Source organism: Chiloscyllium plagiosum, unplaced genomic scaffold, assembly GCF_037043375.1.
Source record: "Chiloscyllium plagiosum isolate Xiang-an unplaced genomic scaffold, Cpla_swu_hap1 HiC_scaffold_10, whole genome shotgun sequence".
NCBI classification, from domain to species: domain Eukaryota; kingdom Metazoa; phylum Chordata; class Chondrichthyes; order Orectolobiformes; family Hemiscylliidae; genus Chiloscyllium; species Chiloscyllium plagiosum.
In genome coordinates this window covers 27,736,818-27,754,445 of record NW_028270148.1, presented here as the reverse complement: position 1 = coordinate 27,754,445, position 17,628 = coordinate 27,736,818, and the positions used below count along the sequence as shown (strand labels likewise).

The window sequence follows — 17,628 nt, the reverse complement described above, 5'->3', positions numbered from 1 at the left end:
TTTCTTAAAGAGTTTGCTGGAATATTAGACATGGATATAGATTAAGAATGTCTAAATCTGTATTTTTAATTTGATGGTATTTCTTATCATCAGAAATGTTCAGAAATGGAAGGTGGGAAGAATAAAATTTTAAAATGTACTTATTGATGCCAGTGTAGAATTTTGAGTTTTATAAAGCTTTGATGGCAACTTGAGAAACAGAGAATTGTAATGAACCCTCATGTGTATATTGCTCAGGCTAGGTTTTAGCTGACCTGCTAATTCAGATAATGAATGATGACGAAATAAAAACAACGTTGTACATGCTATGAATCCAGAATGAAAACAGGAATTGCTGGAGAAACTCAGCAGGTCTGGCAACATCAGTTGAAAGAGAAACAGGCTTAATGCGTTGAGTCCAGGATTTAAACTCTTACCATAAGGAAGTTTTCATCACAATTTAGAACAAAAGAAAGATTGGGTAAATTTGAAAAAGTGTAGGCATGTAATCCAATGATGAAGTGAGCAAGAGTTTGATTCCAACTCAATTGTTCCACAGGAGGGAGACCGCTCCAGTATGATATTCCAGTAGAGACCCTATATTCATTACTGAAGGTCAAAAGCAGAGATATCCATCCAGTGGAGGGATGTAGCTCTTACCTCTAAAGCTGATGAGGGTAAATAATTATCTGATCCCTGGGCATTTCATGGAAAAGTGAACTACTGGGGAGATTTGGTCATGGTGACGGAGGTGAGCGTTAAGTTTTGCAATTTTTAACAACCTTGCCACATGTGATCGTGTAATGCTGCACATAAATGTGATGTACATTTAACATAGATCTCATTGGCAAGGCATTGTTGATATAAAGTCAGATGTGAGATTAGTTCTGATGTCTTCAGGCAATGAACTGCATTATAAAAAACATCCTAGAAAACATTTACATTACAGGAATTGTAATGTCTTATCTTTGACCTTTTCAGGAGATGGCTTCAAATGATAAGCGCAAGGATATTATTATCCTTTGATCTTGGGATATTGGCTTCACTGGTAAGGCTCATGTTGCTAATCCCAGTTGTTTTTGTGGTGAGGCACCTTTTCAAATCATTGCAACCCATCTAGTGTAGGCATGCTCTCAGTGCTTTTAGAGACAGAGTTTTGACTTAATGTAACGTAAGTTCATAAGGTGTTATTACTGTTTGATAGCTTAGGTTCTAAAGTGGATAAACAATGAATAGCTTAAGGTTAAGATTATATTTTTATTTGAACACCAAGAAGGGGACATTAGTTTTTTTTGTTTTAGATTTTATCTATGAAACACACTACAGTGTCTGGAGATTTGTTTGGTTTACATACACTTAAATGGGAGTCTTTAAAATTTGAGGTAAACAGTTCAGTGCATTAGAAATTGAAAGTAGAAGAGAGAAAATTTGCAGTTGCACAGTGACAGGAGTCCAGTGACATAAACGATCAGAATAACCCTGGAGCAAATGAGCAGAGTGCTGGTTCATTCAGAGAGAAGAGGTCTAAAACACCAGAGGCCCTGTAATTAAATCTCTTGGCTGTCTGGGCCAAAAAAAATGTTCTGAGAGGCTTAGACTTCAGTAAGAGAAAAACTCCAGAATCATATAACTGTTGGTATGTCAAAGGCAAAGACATCTTGCAAGACTGTTTCAAGAAACATAATTTAAGTCATATGTCAGCTAAGTTAGCTGCTTATTTAAGGAAGAGACATTAACCAAATAAAATAGCATTGTTATAATGCACAGAACATTGAAGAAAAGGAAATCAATTACATGTGTTGATTGAACAAGGAGATTTGGCATCAAGATAGGAGTCACCCTTCATTAAGGTTTGATAACCTGTAAAAGTTTCATTGGGGTTAAAGGGTTGCACCTCCTTTTTTGATAATGCATACAAAGAATTGCACTCCAATGAAATAGCAAAGGAAACAGCATTCTTTGTGTGCTCAGAGCCTGGGATGAGCTTTGAGGGCCACAAGCAGATGATTCAGAAACCAGAGTGTTCGCAAATGAGAGCCAAGATAATGTTTCTGATGAGCAGGTTGGGGGAAATGCCTGCTGATATAGCTTTCATCGCACAATGGGCATTGACTGCTGCAACAGCTTAGAAGAAAGTGAGGACTACAGATGCTGGAGATCAGGGTCAAAACATGTGTTGCTGGAAAAGCACAGCCAGTCAGGCAGCATCCAAGGAGCAGCAGAGTCAATGTTTTGAGCAAAAGCTCTTTATCAGCAAAGTCAACACAGTTGTTCCTTTTAAACACATATCTCGTGAATAGGCAGAGCAAAGGCTGAACAGGGGTGGAAGCAGACGTGGAGACTGCTAGGTACGTGAACTGATATATTCAGGCTGTGGCTAAAACCAAAACACGACATGTGTAGTGTCTCCCACCTATCCTCCTCCTCGAATTAAAAAAGAAGACCCTGTGTGGAGGGTTGGTAAGGTAAGGATTTTAAACAAAATTCAATCTCTCTTGGCAAATTAGAGCAGAGGGGATGGAATCCAAGGCAGTTGCATGCTCCTCTTGTAGGATGTGGGAGGTAAGGGTCATCACGAGTGACCCTGCTGACTTCGTCTGCGAGAAGTGCAGACCGTGTTGGGAAATGGGAGCTGGAGCTGGATGAACTTCAGATAAATATAGCAAGTTATAGGGAGATAGTCATTACAGGATAAAGGTAGCTGGGTGACCGTCAGGAGAGGGAAAGGGAATAGGCAGACAGTGCAGGGAGCTTCTGTGGCCGTTCCCTGCAATAATAAGTATCACGCTTTGGATACTGCTGTGGGGAGGGTTCTATCAGGGGAAAGCCACAGCAGCCAGGTTTCTGGCACTGAGCCTGGCTCTGTGGCTCAGAAGGGAAGGTGGGCGAGAACAGGAGAGTGATAGTGATAGGAGATTCAATGGTTAGAGGAACAGACAGGAGATTCTGTAGATGCAAATGAGACTCCCAGTTGATATGTTGCTTCCAAGGTACCAGGGCCAGGGATGCCTCAGATCAAGACGACAGGATTGGTACCAATGACATAACGAGTGAAAGGGATCAGGAATTGAGAAGAAATATAGGGAATTAGGTTGGAAGCTAAAGGGCCAGGCAAGCAGAGTAGTAATCTGAGGATTACTACCGGTGCCACGGGCTAGTGAGGCTAGGAACAGAAGCGGGTGAGATATACACATGGCCTCAGGGCTGGTGGAGGATGAGGACTTCAGATATGTGGATCATTGGGATACCTTCTGGGGAAGGTGGGATCTATACAAGAAGGACAGCAAACCTCCTGGGCGGGAGGTTTGCTGGAGCTCTTTGGGAGGGTTTAAAGTAGTTTGGCAGGGGGGTGGGAACTGGAGCTATGGATCTGAGCATGGAGTAGGTAGTGAACAGGCAGATACAGCATGCAGAGAGTCTGTGAGGAAGGATTGATAGTTCACAGAACAAAGTTGCAGTCAGTATGATGTGTTGAAGTGTGTCTATTTTAATGCAAGATGTATTAGGAATAAGGGTGATGAACTCAAGCATGGATCAGTAGTTGGAATGATAATGTTGTGACCATTATGGAGACTTAGATATCATGGGGCAGGAATGGTTGTTGGATGTCCCAGGGTTTAGATGTTTCAAAAGGAATAGTGGGGGAGGTAAAAGAGGTGTGGCAGTGACATTGTTAATCAGGAATAATATCACAGCTGCAGAGGGTTTGTCCACAGAGTCAGTATGGGTGGAAGTCAGAAATAGGCAAGGAGCAGTCATTTTATTAGGAGTTTTCTCAATAGCATCAGAGACGCAGAGGAGCAGACTGGGAGGCAGATTTTGGAAAGGTGCAGAAGCAGTAGGGTTGTTGTCATGGGTGACTTTAACTTCCCAAATATTGATTGGAACCTCCTTAGTTCAAATAGTTTGGATGGAGCAGTTTTTGTCAGGTGTGTCCAAAAGGAAGTCCTGATTCAATATGTAGATAGGCCGACCAGAGGGGAGGCCATATTGGATTTGGTGCTTGGCAACGAACCATGCCAGGTGTTAGATCTCTTGGTGGGAGAGCATTTTGGTGATAGTGATCACAACTTAGATTACTTACAGAATGGAAACAGGCCCTTCAGCCCAACAAGTCCACACCGACCTGCCGAAGCGCAACCCACCCAGACCTATTCCCCTACATTTACCCCGTCACCTAACATGGCCAGTTCACCTAACCTGCACATTTTTGGACTGTGGGAGGAAACCGGAGCACCCGGAGGAAACCCACACAGACACGGGGAGAATGTGCAAACTCCACACAGTCAGTCGCCTGAGGTGGGAATTGAACCCGGGTCTCTGGCACTGTGAGGCAGCAGTGCTAACCACAGTGCCACCGTGCTGCCCATAAACTTCCTGAACTTTACTATACACATGGAGAGGGATAGGAGCAGACAGTATGGGAAAGTATGTAATTGGTGGAGGGGGAACTACCATGTGATTAGGCAGGAACTGGGGCACCTAAATTGGGAACAGATGTTCTCAGGGAAATGCACGACAGAAATGTGGAGGTTGTTTAGGAAGCAATTGCTGACAGTGTTGGACAGGTTTGTCCCATTGAGGCAAGGAAGGGATGGTAGGTTAAAGGAACCTTGGGTGACAAGAGATATGGAACATCTATGAAGAGGAATATAGAATATAGAATATAGAATATAGAATATAGAATATAGAATATGGAAGAATACAGCGCAGTACAGGCCCTTTGGTCCTCAATGTTGCGCCGATCCAAGCCCACCTAACCTACACTAGCCCACTATCCTCCATATGCCTATCCAATGCCCGCTTAAATGCCCATAAAGAGGGAGAGTCCACCACTGCTACTGGCAGGGCATTCCATGAACTCACGACTCACTGAGTAAAGAACCTACCCCTAACATCTGTCCTATACCTACCACCCCTTAATTTAAAGCTATGCCCCCTCGTAATAGCTGACTCCATACATGGAAAAAGGTTCTCACTGTCAACCCTATCTAAACCCCTAATCATCTTGTACACCTCTATCAAGTCACCCCTAAACCTTCTTTTCTCCAATGAAAACAACCCCAAGTGCCTCAGCCTTTCCTCATACGATCTTCCTACCATACCAGGCAACATCCTGGTAAACCTCCTCTGCACCTGTTCCCGTGCCTCCACATCCTTCCTATAGTATGGCGACCAAATCTGCACACAATACTCCAGATGCGGCCGCACCAGAGTCTTATACAACTGCAACATGATCTCAGGGCTCCGGAACTCAATTCCTCTACCAGGAAGAAGGAAGATTACTTAAAGTTGAGGAGGCAAGGATCCGACAAGGTTCTGGAGGGCTACAAGGTAGCCAGGAAGGAATGAAGAATGGACTTAGGAAAGGTAGAAAGGGGCATGAAAAAGATTCAGCGAGTAGGATTAACGGAAAACACTAAGACATTCTACACTGATGTGTGGAACAAGAGGATGGCCTGAATGAATACTTTGCTTCAGTATTCACTAATGAGAGTGAACATGACGTTTGTGAGGACAGCATGAAACAGGCCGATATACTCAAAAGGTTAAGAAGGAGGATGTGCGGAAAATTTTGAAAAACACGAGAACAGAAAGGTCCCCTGGGCCATAAGGCATATACCCAAGGTTACTACAGGAAGCGAGGGAAGAGATTACTGCACTTTTGGCAATAATCTTTGCCTCTTCACTGTCCACTGGAGTAGTGCCAGTTGATTGGAGGGTGGAAAATGTTATTTCCTTGTTCAAGAAAAGGATTAGGGATAACCCTGGGAATTACAGACCAGTCAATCTTATGTTTGTGGTGGGCAAATTATTGGAGAGGATTCTGAGAGACAGGAATAATGATTACTTGGAAAATCATACTTTGATTAGAGATGGTCAGCATGGCTTTCTGAGGGTCAAGTCATGCCTCACAAATCTTATTGAATTCATTGAGGATGTGACAAAAGACATTGGTGATGATAGAGCAGTGGATGTGGTGAATATGGAATTTACCAAGACATTTGGTAAGGTAATCCAAGACTGGCTCATTCAGAAAGTAAGGAGGCATGGGATACAGAGAAATCTGACATCCCTGGATTAGCTGACCCATAGAAAACAGAGGTGAAGGGAGTGGGAAAGTATTCAGCCTGGAGCTTGGTGACCAATGATGATCAGTTATGAGTCCTCTGCTCTTTGCGATTTTTGTAAATGACATGGACGAGGAAGTGGAAGGGTGAGTTTGCTGATGACACAAAAGTTGATAGAGTTGAGGACAGTGTGGAATGCTCTTGTAAATTAGGTATGGTCATTACCCCCACATCCCCCCTAAACTACTCACTGTCATTACAACCACACCCCTCCCCTAAACTACTCACTGTCATTACAACCACACCCCCCCCAAACTACTCACTGTCATTACACCCACACATCCCGAAACTACTCACCGTCATTACAACCACACCCCCCCCAAACTACTCACTGTCATTACAACCACACACACACACCCTAAACTACTCACTGTTATTACAGCCACACCCCCCCAAAACTACTCACTGTCATTAAACCATCACACTCCCCTAACCTAATCACTGCCATTACACACACAAACACCCTAAAATACTCACTGTCATTACAACCACACACACCCCAAAATACTCACTCGCATTACACCCACACACCCCTAAACTAAATCACTGTTATTACACCAACACATCTCCCTAAACCACACTGTCATTACACCCACACACCCCCTGAACTACTCACTGACATTACACCTACACACTCCCCTAAACTAATCACTGTCATTACACCAACACACTCACTAAACTACTCACTGTCATTACACCTAGACACCCACTAAACTACTCACTGTCATTACACCCACACCCCCCCTAAATTAACCACTGTGATGACACCCACACAACCCCTAAAATACTCACTGTCATTCTACCACACTCCCCTAAACTAATCATTGTCATTACACCAACACACCCTCGAAACTACTCACTATCATTACACCCACACAATCCCCTAAACTAATCACTGTGGTGACACCCACACACCCTCTAAACTACTCATTGTCATTACCCCCACACATCCCCCTAAACCACTCACTGTCATTACACCCACACACTCCCCTAAACTATCCACTGTCATTACACCCACATGCCCCCGAAACCACTCACTGTCATTACACCCACGCACCCACTAAACTAATCACTGTGATTACACCAACACAACCCCTAAAATACTCAGTGTCATTCCACCAACACACTCCATAAACTAATCACTGTCATTACACCCACACACTTCCCCTAAACTACTCACGGTCATTACATCCACACACTCCCCTAAAATAATCACTATCATTACACCCATTCACCCCTCAAACTACTCACTGCAACTACACCCACACACCACCAAAACTACTCACTGTCAATACGCCCACACACCCCCTAAAATACTCAGTCTTACATCCACACACACACTCCACTACTCACTATCATTATCACCACACACCCCCCATACTACTCACGGTCATTACACCCACACACCCCAAAACTACTCATTGTGATTACACACATACACACCCTAAACTACTCACAGTCATTACACCCACAAATCCCCTAATCTAATCAGAGAGATGACACCCACACAACCTCTAAAATACTCAGTGTCATTCCATCAACACACTCCCCTAAACTACTCACTGACATTACACCTACACACCCACTAAACTACTCACTGTCATTACACTGGCATACCCCCTAAACCACACCCCCTAAAGTACTCACTGTCATTACACCCACAAATCCCGGAACGACTCACTGTCAGTCCACCAACAAACTCCCCAAAACTAATCACTGTCATTACACACACTTACACACACACACACTAAACTACTCACTGTAATTCCATCAACACACTCCCCTAAACTAATCACTATCATTACACGCACACACCCCCTAAACAACTCACTGTCATTACACCCACACACCCCCTAAACTACTCACTGTCAATACGCCCACACACCCTCTAAACTACTCAGTCATTACGACACACACTCCCAAATCTACTCATTGTCATTACACCCATACACCCTTAAACTACTCACTGATTACACACACACACATACATACACACCCTAAACTACTCACGGTCATTACACCCACACACTGCTAAACGACTCACTGTCATTATACCCACAAACCCCCTAAACTAATCAGAGTGATGACACCCACACAACCCCTAAAATACTCAGTGTCATTCTACCAACACACTCCCCTAAACTAATCACTGTCATTACACCAACACACTTCCCCTAAACTACTCACTGTCATTGCACTGACACACCCCCTAAACCACTCACAGTCATGACACATGCACACCCCCAAACTACTCACTGACATTACACCCACACAACCCCGTAACTACTGTCATTCCACCAACACACTTCCCTAAACTAATCACTGTCAATACAGCCACACACACTAAATTAATCAATCAGTCATTCCACCAACACACTCCCCTACACTAATCACGATTATTACACCCACACCCCCCAAACTACTCACGGTCATCTAACACACACACACACTCTCTAAACTACTCACTCTCATCATACCCACACACCCCCTGAACTACTCCCAGTCATTACATCCACACACACACACTCCACTACTCACTGTCATTGCACCCACTAAACTACTCACTGTCATTACACTCACACACACCCTAAACTACTCACTGACATTACACCCACACATCCCTGGAACTACTGTCAGTCCACCAACAAACTCCCCAAAACTACTCACTGTCATTACACCCCCTCACTCCCCCAAACTACTCACTGTCATTCCACCAACACACTCTCCTAAACTAATCACTGTAAATACACCCACACACACCCCTACACTGATCACGATAATTACACCCACACACCCCCTAAACCACTCTCAGTCATGACACACGCACACCCCCTAAAATACTCACTGTCATTGCACCCATAAATCCCCTAAACTACTCACTGACATTACACCCACACATCCCGGAACTACTCACTATCAGTCCACCAACACACTCCCCAAAACTAATCACTGTCATTACACACACCCTCTAAACTACTCACTGCAATTACACCCACACATCAAAACTACTCACTGTCAATACGCCCACACACCCTCTAAACTACTCACTGCCATTGCATGCCCACACCCTCTAAACTACTCACTGTCATTAGACCCCCTCACTCCCCCAAACGACTCACTATCATTCTACCAACACACCCTAAACTAATCAGTCATTCCACCAACACACTCCCCTACACTAATCACGTTAATTACATGCACACACTCCCTAAACTACTCACTGTCATTACACCCACACACCCCTGAAACCACTCACTATCGTCACACCCACATACCCCCTAAACTACTCACTGTCATTATACCCACAAAACCCCTAAACTACTCACACTCATTACATTCACACACCCTCTAAACTACTCACTGTCATTACACCCACAAATCCCCTAAACTACTCACTGACATTACACCCATACATCCCGAGAACTACTCACTGTCAGTCCACCAAACTCCCCAAAACTAATCACGGCCATTACACCCACACACTCCCCTAAACTAATCACTATCATTACATGCACACACCCCCTAAACAACTCACTGTCATTACACCCACACAGCCACTAAACTACTCACTGTCATTACATCCACACACCCTCCAAAATACTCACTGTCATTACACCCACACTCCCCCGAAATTACTCACTGCCATTACACCCACACTCCCCCTAAACTACTCACTGCTATTACACCCACACATCCCCTAAAACTACTCACTGCCATTACACCCACACATCCCTGAAACTACACTGTCATTCCACCAACACCATATAAACTACTCACTGTCATTACACCCACACGCCCCCTAAACTACTCACTGTCATTACACCCACACACTCCCCTGAACTACTCACTGTCATTAGGGGGTGTGTGGGTGTAATGACAATGAGTAGTTTAGAGGGTGTGTGGGTGTAAACAAATCACTGTCATTGCACCCACACACCCCCTAAACTACTCACTGTCATTACAGCCACACACCTGCTAAAATACTCACTGTCACTCCACTAACACACTCCCCTGAACTACTCACTGTCATTACACCCACACATCCCCTGAACTACTCACTGTCATTACACCCACACATCAACTAAACTACTCACTATCATTACACCCACATACCCCCAAAACTACTCACTGTCATTACACCTACACAACCCCTAAAATACTCAATGTCATTACATCCACACACCCTCTAAACTACTCACTGTCATTACACCCACACAGCCACTAAACTACTCACTGTCATTAAATCCACGCACCCCCACTAAACTACTCACTGTCATTACACCCACACACCCCCTCCACTACTCACCGTCATTACACCCACACACTCCCTAAACTACTCACGGTGATTACACCGACACACCCTCCAAAATACTCACTGTCATTACACCCACACTCCCCCGGAATTACTCACTGCCATTACACCCACACTCCCCCTAAACTACTCACTGCTATTACACCCACACATCCCCTAAAACTACTCACTGACATTACACCCACACATCCCCGAAACTACACTGTCATTCCATCAACACACCATATAAACTACTCACTGTCATTACACCCACACGCCCCCTAAACTACTCACTGTCATTACACCCATACACTCCTCTGAACTACTCACTGTCATTAGGGTATGTGTGGGTGTAATGACAATGAGTAGTTTAGAAGGTGTGTGGGTGTAAACAAATCACTGTCATTGCACCCACGTACCCCCTAAACTACTCACTGTCATTACAGCCACACACCTGCTAAAATACTCACTGTCATTACACCCATACGCCCCCTAAACTACTCACTGTCATTACACCCACACTCCCCCTAAACTACTCATTGTCACTCCACTAACACACTCCCCTGAACTACTCACTGTCATTACACCCACACATCCCCTGAACTACTCACTGTCATTACACCCACACATCAACTAAACTACTCACTATCATTACACCCACACACCCTCAAAACTACTCACTGTCATTACACCTACACAACCCCTAAAATACTCAATGTCATTACATCCACACACACCCTAAACTACTCACTGTCATTACACACACTCACCCCCAAAACTACTCACTGTCATTAAACCCACATACCCCCTAAACTACTCACTGACATTACAGCCACACACCTGCTAAAATACTCATGTCATTACACCCATAAGCCCCCTAAACTACTCACTGTCATTACACCCACACTCCCCCTAAACTACTCACTGTCACTCCACTAACACACTCCCCTGAACTACTCACTGTCATTACACCCACACATCAACTAAACTACTCACTATCATTACACCCACACACCCCCAAAACTACTCACTGTCATTACACCTACACAACCCCTAAAATACTCAATGTCATTACATCCACACACCCCCTAAACTACTCACTGTCATTAAACCCACATACCCCCTAAACTACTCACTGACATTACACCTACACACACCCTAAACTACTCATTGTCATTACACCCCCTCACCCCCCGTAACTACTCACTGTCATTACATCCACACACATCCCTGAATTACTCACCATCATTACACCAACCAATCGCCGCTAAACTACTCAATGTCATGAGACCCACACACCGCCAGAACTACTCACTGTCTTTACACCCCCCCAACCCCTAAACTATTTACTGTCATTACAGCCACACACACTCTAAACTACTCACCGTCATTACACCCACACACCCACTAAACAACTCACTGTCATTTCACACACACACCTTCTAAACTACTCACTGTTATTACACTCATACTCACCCTAAACTACTCACTGTCATTCCACCAACACACCCCACTAAACTACTCACTGTCATTACACCCACTCACTCCCCGAAACTACTCACTGTCATTACACCCACACACACCCCCGAAACTACTCTGTCATTCCACCAACACACGCCCCTAAACTAGTCAGTGTCATAACACCTACATCCCTACTAAATAACTGACTGTCATTACACCCACACAACTACTCACTGACATTACACCCACACACCCTAAACTACTCACTGTCATTACACCCCCTCACCCCCGAAACTACTCAGTGTCAATACACCCACATACCCCCAAACTACTCAGTCATAACACCCACGCACATCCTAAACTACTCACTGTCATTACACGCACACACCCCTAAACTGCTCACTTTCATTAGACCCTCACACCCCCTAAACAACGCACTGTCATTACACCCACACACCCCCTAAATTAATCACTGTCATTCCACATACACACCCTCTAAACCACTCAGTGTCAATACACCCACACAACCCTTCAACTAATCACTGCCATTGCACCCACACACCCCCTAAACTACTCACTATCATTACCCAGACACCCTAAAATACTCACTGTCATTACACTCACACTCCCCCAAACTACTCACTGTCATTAGACACACACACACCCCCTAAACTACTCACTGTCAGTTCACCCACAACACAACCCCTAAACTACTCACTGTCATGACACCCACACATCCCCTAAACTACTCAGTGTCAATAGACCCACACACCCCCTAATCTACTCAATGTCATTATACCCACACCCCCCCTAAACTATTCACTGTCATTTCACCCACACACCCCCTAAACTACTCACTATCGTTACCCACACACACACCCTCAATTACTCACTGTCATTACACCCATACACCCCCTAAACTACTCACTGTCATTATACCCCCTCACCCCCCGAAATTACTCAGTCATTACACTCACACACACCCAAAACTATTCACTGTCATTACACCCACACATCCCCTAAACTACTCAGTGTCAATACACCGACATACCCCCTAAACTCCTCACAGTCATAACACCCACGCACATCCTAAACTACTCACTGTCATTACACCCACACACCCCCTAAACTGCTCACTTTCATTAGACCCTCACACCCCCTAAATAACTCACTGTCATTACACCCACACATCCCCGAAACTACTCGCTGTCATTCCACCCACACAGCACATAAACTACTCACTGTTATTACACCCACACACATCCTTAAACTACTCATTGTCATTACACCGACACACCCTCTAAACTACTCACTGTCATTACACTCACACACTCCCTAAACTACTCACTGTCATTACACTCACACATTCTCCTGAACTACTCACTGTCATTACACTCACACATTCTCCTGAACTACTCACTGTCATTACACCCACGAACCCCCTTAACTAATCACTGTCATTCCACCAACACACTCACCTAAACTAATCACTATTATTGCAAGCACACACCCCCTAAACTACTCACTGTCATTACACCCACACACCCTCTAAACTACTCACTGTCATTATCGCTTTGGATACTGTTGGGGGGTACGGCCTAGCAGGGTAAGCTGCAGTGACCGGGTCTCTGGCACAAGGTCTGGCTCTGAGGCTCAGAAGGGAAATGGGGTGAGGAGTAGAGCGCTAATTATAGGAGACTCTATAGTTAGAGGGACAGACAGGCGGTTCTGTGGACATGGGCGAGACTCTCGGATGGTTTGTTGCCTCCCGGGTGCCAGGGTCCGAGACGTCTCAGACCGTGTCTTCAGAATCCTTTGAGGGGGAGGGTGTGCAGCCAGAAGTCATGGTGCACATTGGCACCAACGACATAGGTAGGAAGAGGGGTGGGGAGATCATTCAGGAGCTCAGGGAGTTAGGCTGGAAGCTAAAAGCTAGGACGGACAGAGTCGTCATCTCTGGGTTGTTGCCGGTGCCACATGACAGTGAGGCAAGGAATAGGGAGAGAGTGCAGTTGAACACGTGGCTGCAAGGATGGTGTAGGAGGGAGGGCTTCAGGTATTTGGACAATTGGACTGCATTCTGGGGAAGGTGGGACCTGTACAAGCAGGACGGGTTGCACCTAAACCAGAAGGGCACCAATATCCTGGGGGGTAGGTTTGCTAGCACTCTACGGGGCGGGGTTAAACTAATTTGGCAGGGGGATGGGATCCGGACTTGTAGTCCAGCAAGTAGACTAGCTGTTTATCAGGATGTCCACGAATGTAGGGAGGCTGTGGAGAAGGTAGCACTGAAAGGGAATACTTGCGGACACAGAGTTGGGCTCAAGTGTGTATACTTCAAAGCAAGGATTATCAGAAATAAGGTGGGTGAACTTAAGGCGTGGATCGGTACTTGGGACTACGATGTTGTGGCCATCACGGAAACGTGGATAGAAGAGGGACAGGAATGGTTGTCGGAGTTCCTGGTTACAGATGTTTCAATAAGATTAGGGGGTGTGGTAAAAAAGGAGGGGGGGGGGGTGGCGTTGCTAATTAGAAATGGTATAATGGCTGCAGAAAGGCAGTTCGAGGGGGATCTGCCTTTGGAGGTAGTATGGGCTGAAGTCAGAAATAGGAAAGGAGCAGTCACCTTGTTGGGTGTTTACTATAGGCCCCCCAATAGCAGCAGAGATGTGGAGAAACAGATTGGGAAACAGATTTTGGAAAGGTGCAGAAACCACAGGGTAGTAGTCATGGGCGATTTCAACTTCCCAAACATTGATTGGAAGCTCTTTAGATCAAGTAGATTGGACGGGGCGGTGTTTGTGCAGTGTGTCCAGGAAGCTTTTCTAACTGAGTATGTAGAATGTCCGACCAGAGGGGAAGCCATATTGGATTTGGTACTTGGTAACGAACCAGGACAAGTGATGGGCTTGTTAGTGGGTGAGCATTTTTGTGATGGTGACCACAATTCTGTGACTTTCACCTTGGTTATGGAGAGAGATAGGTGCGTGCAACAGGGCAGGTTTTACAAATGCGGGAAGGGTAAATACGATGCTGCAAGACAGGATCTGAGGAGCATAAATTGGGAGCATAGGCTGTCAGGGAAGGATGTCGTGGAAATGTGGAACTTTTTCAAGGAACAGATACAACGTGTCCTTGATATGTATGTACCTGTCAGGCAGGAAAGAGATGGTCGTGTGAGGGAACCTTGGTTGACAAGGGAGGTTGAATGTCTTGTAAGGAGGAAGAAGGGGGCTTACATAAGGCTGAGGAAACAAGGTTCAGACAGAGCGTTGGAGGGATACAGGATAGCCAGGAGGGAGCTGAAGAAAAAGATTAGGAGAGCTAAGAGAGGGCATGAAAAATCTTTGGCGGGTAGGATCAAGGATAACCCTATGGCCTTTTATGTGAGAAACATGAGAATGATGAGAACGAGGGTAGGTTCGATCAAGGACAGTAGTGGGAAACTGTGTATTGAGTCGGAAGAGATAGGAGAGGTCTTGAATGAGTACTTTTCTTCAGCATTTACAAATGAGAGGGACTGTATTGTTGAAGAGGAGAGTATGAAATGGACTGGTAAGCTAGAGGAGATACTTGTTAGGAAGGAAGATGTGTTGGGCATTTTGAAAAACTTGAGGATAGACAAGTCCCCCAGGCCTGACGAGATATATCTTCGGATTATGTGGGAAGCAAGAGAGGAAATTGCAGAACCGTTGGCAATGATCTTTTCGTATTCACTGTCAACAGGGGTGGTACCAGGGGACTGGAGAGTGGCGAATGTTGTGACTCTGTTCAAAAAAGGGAATAGGGATAACCTTGGGAATTACAGGCCAGTTAGTCTTACTTCGGTGGTAGGCAAAGTAATGGAAAGGGTACTAAGGGATAGGATTTATGAGTATCTGAAAAGACACTGCTTGATTAGGGACAGCCAGCACGGATTTGTGAGGGGTAAGTCTTGCCTTACAAGTCTTATTGAATTAGTTGAGGAGGTGACCAAGCATGTGGATGAGGATAGAGCAGTGGATGTGGTGTACATAGATTTTAGTAAGGCATTTGATAAGGTTTCCCATGGTAGGCTTATGCAAAAAGTCAGGAGACATGGGATAGAGGGAAGTTTGGCCAGTTGGATAGAGAACTGGCTAACTGGTCGAAATCAGAGAGTGGTGGTAGATGGTAAATATTCAGCCTGGAGCCCAATTACAAATGGAGTTCCGCAGGGATCAGTTCTGGGTCCTCTGCTGTTTGTAATTTTTATTAATGACTTGGAAGAGGGGCGAAGGGTGGGTCAGTAAATTTGCAAATGATACGAAGATTGGTGGAGTTGTGGATAGTGAGGAGGGCTGTTGTCAGCTGCAAAGGGACTTAGATATGATGCAGAGCTGGGCTGAGGAGTGGCAGATGGAGTTCAACCCTGTCAAGTGTGAGGTTGTCCATTTTGGAAGGACAAATAAGAATGCGGAATACAGGGTTAACGGTAGGGTTCTTAGTGAGGTGGAGGAACAGAGGGATCTTGGGGTCTATGTTCATAGATCTTTGAAAGTTGCCACTCAGGTGGATAGAGCTTGTAAGAAGGCCTGTGGTGTATTAGCGTTCATTAGCAGAGGGATTGAATTCAAGAGTAGTGAGGTGATGTTGCAGCTGTACAGGACTTTGGTTAGGCCACATTTGGAGTACTGTGTGCAGTTCTGGTCACCTCATTTTAGGAAAGATGTGGAAGCTTTGGAGAGGGTGCACAGGAGATTTACCAGGATGTTGCCTGGAATGGAGACTAGGTCGTACGAGGATAGGTTGAGAGTGCTAGGCCTTTTCTCTTTGGAACGGCGAAGGATGACTTGATAGAGGTTTATAAGGTGATCGGGGAATAGATAGAATAGACAGTCAGAGACTTTTTCCCCAGGTACAGAGTGTTACAAGGGGACATAAATTTAAGGTGAAGGGTGGAAGGTATAGGGGGGGATGTCAGGGGTAGGTTCTTTACCCAGAGAGTGGTGGGGGCATGGAATGCGCTGCCTGTGGGAGTGGCAGAGTCAGAATCATTGGTGACCTTTAAGCGGCAATTGGATAGGTACATGGATGGGTGCTTAAGCTAGGACAAATGTTCGGCACAACATCGTGGGCTAAAGGGCCTGTTCTGTGCTGTATTGTTCTATGTTCTATACCCACACATCCCCTAAACTACTCACTATCATTACACCCACACACACACCCTAAAGAAATCTGTCATTCCACCAACACACTCACCTAAGCTAATCACTATCATTGCACCCACACACCCCCTTAAACTACTCACTGTCATTACACCAACACAACCCGTAAAACTACTCAATGTCATTACACACACACACACACCCTAAACTACTCACTGTCAGTTCACTCACAACACAACCCCTAAACTATTGACTGTCATTACACCCACACACCCGAAACTACTCACTGTCATTAAACGCACACGCTCCCTTGAACAACTCACTGCATTTTCACCCCCACACCCTCTAAACTACTCACTGTCATTACATGCACTCACCCCACTAAACTGCTCACTGTCATTTCACCCACACTTCCCCAAACTACTCACTGTCATTACACCCAAACACACCCCAAAACCACTCAATGTCATTACACCCACTCATCCCCTAAACTACTCACTTCTGTTACACCCAAATACCTAAACTACTCACTGACATTTTACCCAGGCACCCACCTCAGCTACTCACTGTCATTACACTCACACACCCCTGAATTGCTCACTCTCTTTACAATTAAGCCCACAGTCTTTAACTACTC

General features: G+C 45.1%; 1 protein-coding gene across 1 annotated transcript in view; it reads right to left on the bottom strand.

The window, feature by feature from the left end:
* chrm3b (cholinergic receptor, muscarinic 3b) overlaps window positions 1–17,628 on the bottom strand; it is a 746,602-nt gene that overhangs the window by 641,535 nt on the left and 87,439 nt on the right. The window lies entirely within an intron of this gene.